The following is a 9,698-nucleotide window of genomic DNA, read 5'->3' on the forward strand; positions in this document are numbered from 1 at the left end:
AATTCACATTTTTTTTTTCTTAGAGGGTTTGGTTGTGGAAGCTTTGACAGGATTATCTTCTAAATGAATGTTTTGATTTTCCTTGTCACCAGAGTAACTTTCTATGGTCAGAATTTTCATTTCATTCCCCACTTATTACCTGAGTTTTAACTGTTAAAGTCAGACTCTGTTTCCAGACTTTGTGCAGCTCTTTTGAGAGATACTTCTTTGGAACTCTAGGAAAGATGTTACTACTCTCTTGACCTACTTTCTGGTCTTTCAGTGACCACAAACACTCTTTTCTTCTCTTAAACTATATGGTAGTCCTCCAACTCACTTAAGGTCACAAGTTCTGCTGTACTACTGATCTTCCTGATCCTGAAAATGCCATCCAGGACTGTGACCTAGATCATACTATGGGAAAAGGAACAGAGTCCTGCCTCAGTGTTGGCAAATCACCTTCTTTTTTTTCCTTTCAAAAGTTTATTTAGTATCAAGCAAGAAGAGACTTTGCTTAACACTACAGAACATTTCAAGACTTGAGTTACAAAAGAATACCACATTATTTGCATTTGTAATTGGCTTCCCTTTTTAAACATCTTTGCAAGAGGAAAAAAAACTAGCATATGGTTGAAAGAGAACTAAATTCTGTGGACAACCTTTAAAAGAAAAGGTGAGGCTTATGTTAAAAGAATGGATTAACATGTTTAGTAAACCTAATTTTTTGTTTAACACTAGTTAATCAAAGGTTATTTTTTTCCTTTTGATCTCCTATTTGTCATATACAGACTGGCAATAACAGAGTTCCTTGTTTTACATGTCTTTCTGCCCAGTTTGTTGTTTCAATAAAGTAGTTTAAGTTCAGTCCATCCATTCAGATTTTAAGCACTTTGATTTACTAAAAAGGGATTGTTCATAGAAAAAAAATTATTTTGAACAGTATACAGGACTGGTGAAGATTGGATATTTCACAACATCAGCGAGTACAATCAGTATCTGGCATATGGTTGGTCTCTGTAGAGTCCCTTTGTTGTCCTTGATGAAGGTGCCTTAAGTATTGAGTTAGTCCACTCTTCTTGTCCATATGAATCATAAGTCTCTTCACTAAGTCCATGCCCATAATCATAGTAATCAGCACCACTTTGTGCTGGGGTACTATAGCTGTTATCATAGGAGTCATAACTTTGCTCATCATAAGCAGTGCCATATCCATCATCATACTCATATTCTCCATATGTCTCTTGTGTGGGTGGTGGTGGAGGAGGCCGGTATCCTGTTGGGGGTACTCCTCTTGCTCTAGGTGTAAGAAGCCCTCTAGCACGGCTGACTGGACCTCGGCTGGGGGGAACTCCTCTGGGAGCTGGGGCACCTCTTGGTACACCTGCTGGCCGGGGTGCAACACCTCCCCTTCCCCTGGATAATGCAGGAGTTGGCACTCCCCGGGCCCTTATTGGTGGTTTTCCACGAACAACAGGAACATCTGCATTTTCTGAACCACCATTCAAATATATCAGTTCTTGGAGCTGTGCTTGCCTGATTTCATCATTATAATCAGGAATGAGAAACTTTTTGATTTCTTCCAAAGCGTGTCCCATTCGAGCATATGCTTCTGCTGGAGGAGCAAAAACTTCAATGAGAACATGTAGGATCATCATTTAGGTGAAAGTACTTTGCTTCTCCACTTTTCCTCAACTCTTCTTCCTTTGTTTTGTCTCTCATGGAACATTTTCCAAGAATGGACATTTTGGTTAAAGTTTCTTCCTGTAAACGCTTTAGTGAATTGCCACGTGGACCCAAGAGTTTTCCAAAGAAGTTAAACTTGGGGAATTGTTTAAGAGGAATTAACCCTTTCTGTCCCAGCTTCATGTTCTTATTAATCACGACATCAACGTACTTCTCCTCTTCCTTGCTTTCTCCTTTTTGAAATTTCTCAATTTCTTGGTTCACCAGCCGCAGCGCATAAAGTGAAGGAGGGGTCCAGCGAGTCCTTCTCTGCCATCAGCAAGGGCAGGTACTTCTCCTCCATCCTCTCGGCTCCCGGCGGGGCTGGCAGGAGGCGGCGGCGCGGCCGGACCTGCGGGCTGGGGGGCGGCGCCCACCTCCGGGAGCCCTCCGGGAGGGGAGAAAAGTCTGGACACTGCCCGCACGCCCTGCGGCCGCCGCTCGCCTCCGCGGCTCGGGTCCCGGCGGGAAGGCGCGGCAGCGGCCCGGGCCCCCGGGAGCAGCCCCGGAGGGAAGGCGCGGCAGCGGCCCGGGCCCCCGGGAGCAGCCCCGCCGGCCGCCCGGAGCCCGGGCCCGCGAGGCTCAAGTGGGCGCTGCGCGGGGACCCGGCAGGGCGGGAGGCGGCGGCGGCGGCGGAGAGGAGGAGGAGGAGGAGGAGGAGAGGAGCGCCGGCCGGGGGCACTCAGCGCCCGCCCCCTCGGGGCCCGCGGCCCCCTGCCCGGCTCCTCGCCGCGCGCCCGGCCCCGGCCCCGGCCCCGAGTCAAGGACAGCCGCCCCCCGCGCCGCGCGGCCGCCGCAGCCACATCCACCCCGCGCGCCTGCCCCGCGCAGACTGAGACGGCCGAGCGGCCGCCCTGGCTCCCCGCGTAATCACCTTCTGATCTGTTCTTCAAGCCATTAATTTTGGGGTCTGAGAACTCTGGAAGCAATTACAACTGCTAATTAAGTGATTCCTAAAGCCTTCTCCTGTTTTCTGGGACCAAAGTCAGGCTACAGCACTCTACACTATACTGTGTTTCACTTTCACCCAGGTGCAACAGATCTTTCCCGCTGATCTTTTATTTTCTTTGGCATCTCTGGACTATAAGATATGGAAATCCCTCAAAACTGCCTCTGATTCCGTCAACTCAAGACATGCTCCTGTTTTGCCAGTATCAGTCTTCTCTAGTGCAGCCTCTGTATTGTGCTCCTCTATCACCCTGAAACAACAGAACGTACCCATTAACCTTCTAAGTTATCTTGGTATGAAAATTTGTTTCACTCTGTCTTTCTGTAGGTTCTGTCACGCTAGCATTTATTTAGAATCATTATTTAAAGGTATTAGGTAGAGTTTGGGGTGGCACTCAGTGAAGTCCCTAATTTACTCTCTTATCTTGGCTCTGTCTCCTGTGATTTCACATTTCCATTGACAGTTCACTCCTGGAATTTTTCTCTCCTTATTACTCCCCTCTGAATTCCACGAGTAGCTTCTATTTCTAAATGCATCATTTTGGAAAGATGCCTCTCCTACTCCTAAATGTTCAGTGCTTTCTAAGATTAACTTCATTTTGCATGTGCGTGTATGTGTGTGTGTCTGTGTATCTGTGTGTGCAGTTTGTACAGAGTTGTTTATATGCTGACGATAAGGACAGTAAGTTTCATGAACAGCAATGAATTTTTTAGTCTTTTATTCCTAGGTATATACCTGGCACATAATGGATAAATAGATATTTTATAATTGCTTATTTACATTTTGCCTTTATGAGTTTTTTAACAAAATTTGAGGGGTGGCAAGGTGGCACAGGGGATACCTGGAGTCAAGAGTACCTGATTTCAAATCCAGACTCAGACACTTAATAATTACCTAGCCGTGTGACCTTGGGCAAGTCACTTAACCCCATTACCTTATAAGAAATCTAAAATAAAATTTGAGATAGAAAGTACTTGAAGAGGAAATGTGGGAAAAGGGGGAAAAGTGAGATACTTCAAATCAATTGACATGTCTGAATTCCATCTTAGAAGTTGAATACATTGATGTCTAAAATCAAATCAATTAACTTAAATGTATAGAGCTTCTGTTGCCCCATCTGTTAATTAGAAATAATAATCATATTACTTTCTGGATAGTAATGTTGTTAAGAAAGTCATATTGCAAGCTTTAAAACTCCATGTAAATGTGAACAATTCTCATTAATTCAGGTGATCCATTTTAGTTTTCAGGGAATTGAAGTTCAAGTATTTTTCACTTGTTTGGTATTGAAACAATTACTCCTAAAAAGAAAATTCATGAAACGGAGAATGCCTACTAACACTAAACATTCACCCCAAAGTGAAATATTATTTGTTCATAATATAATTGATTAATTTTTCATGATATTGTTAAGAAGTATAAGGTAAGAAGTGGGGCTTTATTATAGCTGACCACAAGTTGAGTTGCAGTTTTTATTTGGCATTGGGAAATTGAAATCCAGTCTGCCTGAAATGATTAGAACGCTAAATGCTGATATAAGAAAAGTATAATTATTTGCATTTTTAACAATGTATAAGCAGGATACTTCTGATTAGAGCAGTAGGCCTTCAGATTTTCTTGTACCAATTAATAGTATCATTGTCATTTATGCAATTTTGGCTTTACCATTTTCCTAATTCCTTATTAGCTTACTTTTTCCCAAGGTAACAATTTCATTTGTACATTTATGCTTTAGTTGAAATATAAGAAACTTATTTATGCATCAAAGTTAAATTTTATTCTTTTTACCTCTGTTTGCGCCAAGTTCTAACTTCTGAAAAAACAAAGAATTTAGTCCTGTGTCCATAGAGTACTTTGAGAACTTGAAAATGATTTTTATGTCCCATGAAAGAGTTCTCGTTTCCAACTTAAGTGATGTCAATGACTTCAATGAATCCATATATTGTATGATTCTATGGCCTCTTCACCATTTTGTCTTCCCTCTACATGTTTTCCTTTTTAAGAGCTAGTTTCCCATCCCCTCTCCCCACCCCAGTCCCCAAATAAATGCAGTTTATTTGCCTTACATTTCTAATAACACCCTTATCCTCTTAATAATGTTCATCATTACTACCACTTGGATTTTTTTAATTACCTCAAAATAGTCCATTCAATTCTACTTTCCCTTCAATCTATCCTTTACATGATACTAGACCTATTGTTTTTACATAAATCTTTGCTAAAAAAAAAACTCCATTGGATTCCTATTGTCTACTAAATAAAAGTCCTATTCCTTAGCCTGCCTCTCAAAATATGTCACAATCTGCTGCCACCTGGTCTTTCAAACATGATCACATATGAGACTATCTTCTACATAGTCTAATGTACATAAAATTATAGTAACTCAGTCTATAAGAGAACTGTGATGGTGAAAGTACTAGATAGACCTTCCCAAAGTATGGAATTAGAGTTGAGGATGAGGCATCTTTTCAAATTCAGAGCACATATCTCAGGGTCACCTTGGGGAGTAGTTCAGTAGGCTACAGAAAAGGGAAAAAGAGGTCATGATCAGAGCAGTATTCTCACCCTTATGATGTGAAAGAACTGGATAAGAAGCACATGTAGAGGTACTGGGGTTGGTTAGAAATTACATAATTATCTAAGACTGGAGAAAAGAAAGAGAAAATGAGAATTAGGAGTAAGGAATAATATAAATCATAGAGGAAAATTTTTTGATGATGGGAAAATGCTCTCCCTCTTAGGCAGGGCTTAAAGATTGGATTCATTAGGTTGAAAAATTCATCAACTCTCTGTCTAAGAGGAGAGAGAGAAGGGGTGGGGAGAGAGAGATTAAGAGAGGGAGCATAAGGCCACTCAAACACCTTTCTGGTGGGAGAGATAAAGATATTGCTTGAGGAGAGGTTTAGCAATTGGCTCCAGGTATTCTCCAATGCATTTGCCACAAGGGCAGTCCCCAAGGATTGACTAAGACAGTTCTCATTGCACACGAGTAGAATTCTATGTACTACCTAATTTTAACTAAACTTTCTCCTGCACCAAAATGTATGTCCAAAAGTCCAATGTGGTTTAGGAAATGTAGGTAGAAAGCAGAGCCCCCATACCACCCCTTAGGCCCATAATCCACCTGGCCCTATGGTCCTGGACAGGCCTTCCAATCCCAGCCCCTTGCAAGAAGTAAAAAAGAAAATGTATTATAGCTGAACACTCTCCCCCCATGGTCCATGCTCTCCTCCTTTATTCACATCCCCACCCCTTCCCCCTGCTTCCCCCTCCTTCTTACGCCAGATGTCTATACCCCATTGAGTATATATGCTGTTTCCTCTCCCAGCCACCTCTGATGAGAGCAAAGGTTCCCTCATTCCCCCTTGCCTCTCCCCTTCCATATCATTGCAAAAGCTCATTGTAATAAAGAAAAATCTTATTATATGAAATATCTTGGCCTATTCCCCCTCTCCTTTTTCTTTCTCCCATTATATTTCCCTTTTTTTCTATTGACTCCATTTTTACACCATATTTTATCTTCGAATTCAGCTTTCTCCTGTGCTTCAACTATAAAAGCTCCCTCTACCTGCTCTATTAGCTGAGAAGTTTCATATGAGTATTATCAGTGTCATTTTTCTATGCAGGAATACATGCAGATCATCATCATTAAGTCCCTCATATTTTCCCCCTCTCCTCCAATCTCCATGCTTCACCTGAGTCCTGTATCAGAAGATCAAACCTTCTGTTTAGCTCTATCCATTCCAAAAGGAACATTTGAAATTCCTCTGGTTCATTGAAAGTCCATCTTTTTCCCTGGAAGAGGACATTCAGCCTTGCTGGGTAGTTCATTCTTGGCTGCATTCTAAGCTCTTTTGCCTTCTGGTATATTATAATCCAAGCCCTAGGTGCTTCCAATGCAGTTGCTGCTAAGTCCTGTGTGATCCTGACTGCAGCTCCATGATATTTGAACTGTGTCCTTCTGACTGCTTGTAATATTTTCTCTTTGACTTGGGAGTTCTGGAACTTGGCTATAGTATTCCTAGGGGTTGTTTTTTTGGGATCTCTTTCTTGCAGGGATTGGTGGAGTCTCTCCATTTCTATTTTGCCCTCTGCTTCTAGAATATCAGGGCAACTTTCCTGTAGTAATTTTTTCAAAATGATGTCAAGGCTCTCTTCCTGATCATGACTTTCAGGTATTCCAATAATTTTCAAATTATCTTTCCTAATTCTATTTTCCATATCAGTTGTTTTTTTTCAATGAGATATTTCACATTTTCTTCTAATTTTTCATTTTTTTTTTTGTTTTTTTTATTGATTCCTGATTCCTGGTAAATTCATCAGTCTCCCTGAATTCCATTCTTTGTCTGAAGGATTTGTTCTCCTCAGAGAGCTTTCTTATCTCTTTTTCCATCTGGCCAACTTTGCTTTTTAAAGCATTCTTCTCCTCAATAACTTTTTGAACTGTTTTATCCATTTGACCTATGCTGGTTTTTAGCATGCTGTTTTCTTCAGCATTTTTTTTGGATTTCCTTGACTAAGCTGCTGACTTCATTTTCATGTTTTTCCTGAATCTCTCTCATTTCTTTTCCCAGTTTTTCTTCTAACTCCCTCATTTGATTTTCAAAGTCTTTTTTGAACTCTGTCATAGCCTGATCCCAGTTTCTGTTTTTCTGTGAGTCTTTAGATGCAGGAGCTTGTGTTTCTTCATCTTCAGACTGAGTATATTGATCCTTCTTGGGATCATAGATAATGTATTTCTCAATGCTGTTCCTCTTTTTTTCTCTGCTTGCTCATTTTCCCAGCCTAAGCCTGTTTTGGGGGTGCTTCCTGAAATTTTGGGGCACTCCCACAAGGGTCTCAGTGTGTGAGGCTCTGTCCTCCCTCCTGGTCTGTGAATAACCATATGCGCTCCCATCTGCCACAGGCCTGAGGTGGAGGGGGCCGCTGCTGTTCTATGTGGGGGCCTAGACTGCAATCAGTATCTGAATGTGTTCAGAGCCCCAGAGTCCTGTTCCAGGGACAAAGGACAGAGCTCTGCAGTCTCTCTTCACTCCCCTCCCTAGGTTCAATGGGCTCATGCCCTGGAGGCTCCTGCTTATGGGCTCTGCCTGCTTCTGTTCCTGGATCTGGGCTGCTGAAAGACCATGCTGCTTGCTGTGTGCCCTGAGGGCTGGGCTCCATGTGCTCGCTCTGGCAGAGAGGTCCTCCACTGTTCCCCCACTTTGTGCCTGGTGCTCCCCAGGGTGTAGCTCAGGAGACTCCCCTGCTGCTGTGAGCTGGGGCTCCCAGCTTCCTGGGGCTGCCTCCCGGAGCTGAAGTTCTTTTGCTCTGGCAGGCCGCCCCTCTGGTGGGCTGCCCCTCCGTCACTGGGGAGTAAAGCCTTTCTGCTCTTTTCCAGGTTACCTGGAGTAGAACTGCCTCTCTGGGTCCCTTTGTGGGATCTGTCTCTCAAAAGTTTAGTTAGAGTCCTTAGTTTAGAAGTTTTATCAGAGAGAGCCTAAGACTTGATCCTTTCTTGTTGCCATCTTGGCTCTGCCCCCCAAGATCAGCTTCTTGATGTGCAACAGTTGCTTGCAGTAAGTCTCTTTCTTAAATGTAATATTTACTTTGCAGGTCTGGCAGCAGAAGGGGACCCACGCAAGTAATTGTGGAGTCTGTCTCTCTTCAGGAAAAGAGGTTCTTTAATGAGCTGTCATGTACCATGCAAACTTCCTTATATATCATAACAATAAATAGCCTTTTATAAAAGATGCTACCTCTTGCTCCAATATTTTGGGATGCAGGGAAGCAGACCTTGATTTTCTTCTCTTCCATCAGGAAAGCATAATTCTCTATATGGCACTCCACAAGAAATCTCTTTTCTTAAAAACAGGAAATGTACACATAGGTGGTAGTACACAAAATTTCACTGCACAATAAAATATAGTCATTTGTGTATGGATTTTGTATTTGAAGTTCATACATGTTCATTTCAGCTCCAGCTTGTCCCTTCTCTTATGCTAGTGTCCTATTTATCCCTTGCTCAACTAGGGAGTCACCAGTTCTTTCTAACTTGACTACTATTCTTGTGTTTCTCCAGTGTTTATTTGCAGTGTTAATATCAGCTATATTCCAAGTGCCTTTCCCTGTTATTGGAAGTTGCTGTTGCTACATATGAACAATACCATTTTAAGATTGACTTCTCATTTACTTTTTTTCCATATCTTTTATTATCATCAGTATAAAAAAGTCACAAAATACATTGTGTCAAAAATAAAAGGGACTTCAGAGGCTATGCCTTTCACTTTATACCTAAAGAAGAATTCTTTTTATATTATATTATATTATATCTGTGAGCTTATTACCCAACCCATCTAGAGACATGAAAGTTTATTCTAACATTTAGTAAAATACATTTTGGATAAATATGTACATAAGTATGAATGAATTAAAAACATGATTAATAACATAAGCAACTCAAAATAATTTAGAATATTATGATATATCTCTATAAATGGAATATATATACATATATATATATATATATAATTTAGACTATTAACTTCCCCTAGCAACTCTCAACCATATACTATATACAGAATATAGAAAATATAGAATATATAGAAAATAACTTAGAATATTAAACACAGTTTCAAAGGAATATTTCTGAAATACTTTAGAAGATGACCATGAGGATCATATAGATAACAGTATAAAAAATAATTTTACTCAATGTAATGAGTTTACTCATTATGAAATGACATTTGCCAAAAAGTACAAAAGGGAGAGACATTGAATGGAATGGACAATGATATTAGATGAAACATGAAAGGAGGAAAATCCTCCGTTTATTCATCTATATAGTTTGTTAGAACATTCATGTTTGCATACTGTCTCCCAAATGATTGTGAGCTTCTTCAGAGTAGGAAAGTATTTCCAGATTAGAGTTATAAGAAAGAAGTAACTAGAAATATTAGCAAAAGAGGATCAGTTGAAAGACTTGGAGCTTTTTCGATTGTGGAATAGGTCAGAGGAGGAAATCATGAACTTTTTCTTCAAATATTTTTGTTTGGAAGAACTATTTGCC

The 9,698-nt window shown here is 40.9% G+C and overlaps 1 pseudogene; it reads right to left on the reverse strand.

Annotated features, from left to right (window-relative positions):
* Positions 1–692: 692 nt before the first annotated feature.
* Positions 693–2,005, reverse strand: LOC141489523 (KH domain-containing, RNA-binding, signal transduction-associated protein 3 pseudogene; annotated as a pseudogene).
* Between the last annotated feature and the right edge of the window lie 7,693 nt (positions 2,006–9,698).

Source organism: Macrotis lagotis, chromosome 1 (genome assembly GCF_037893015.1).
Source record: "Macrotis lagotis isolate mMagLag1 chromosome 1, bilby.v1.9.chrom.fasta, whole genome shotgun sequence".
NCBI lineage: Eukaryota > Metazoa > Chordata > Mammalia > Peramelemorphia > Peramelidae > Macrotis > Macrotis lagotis.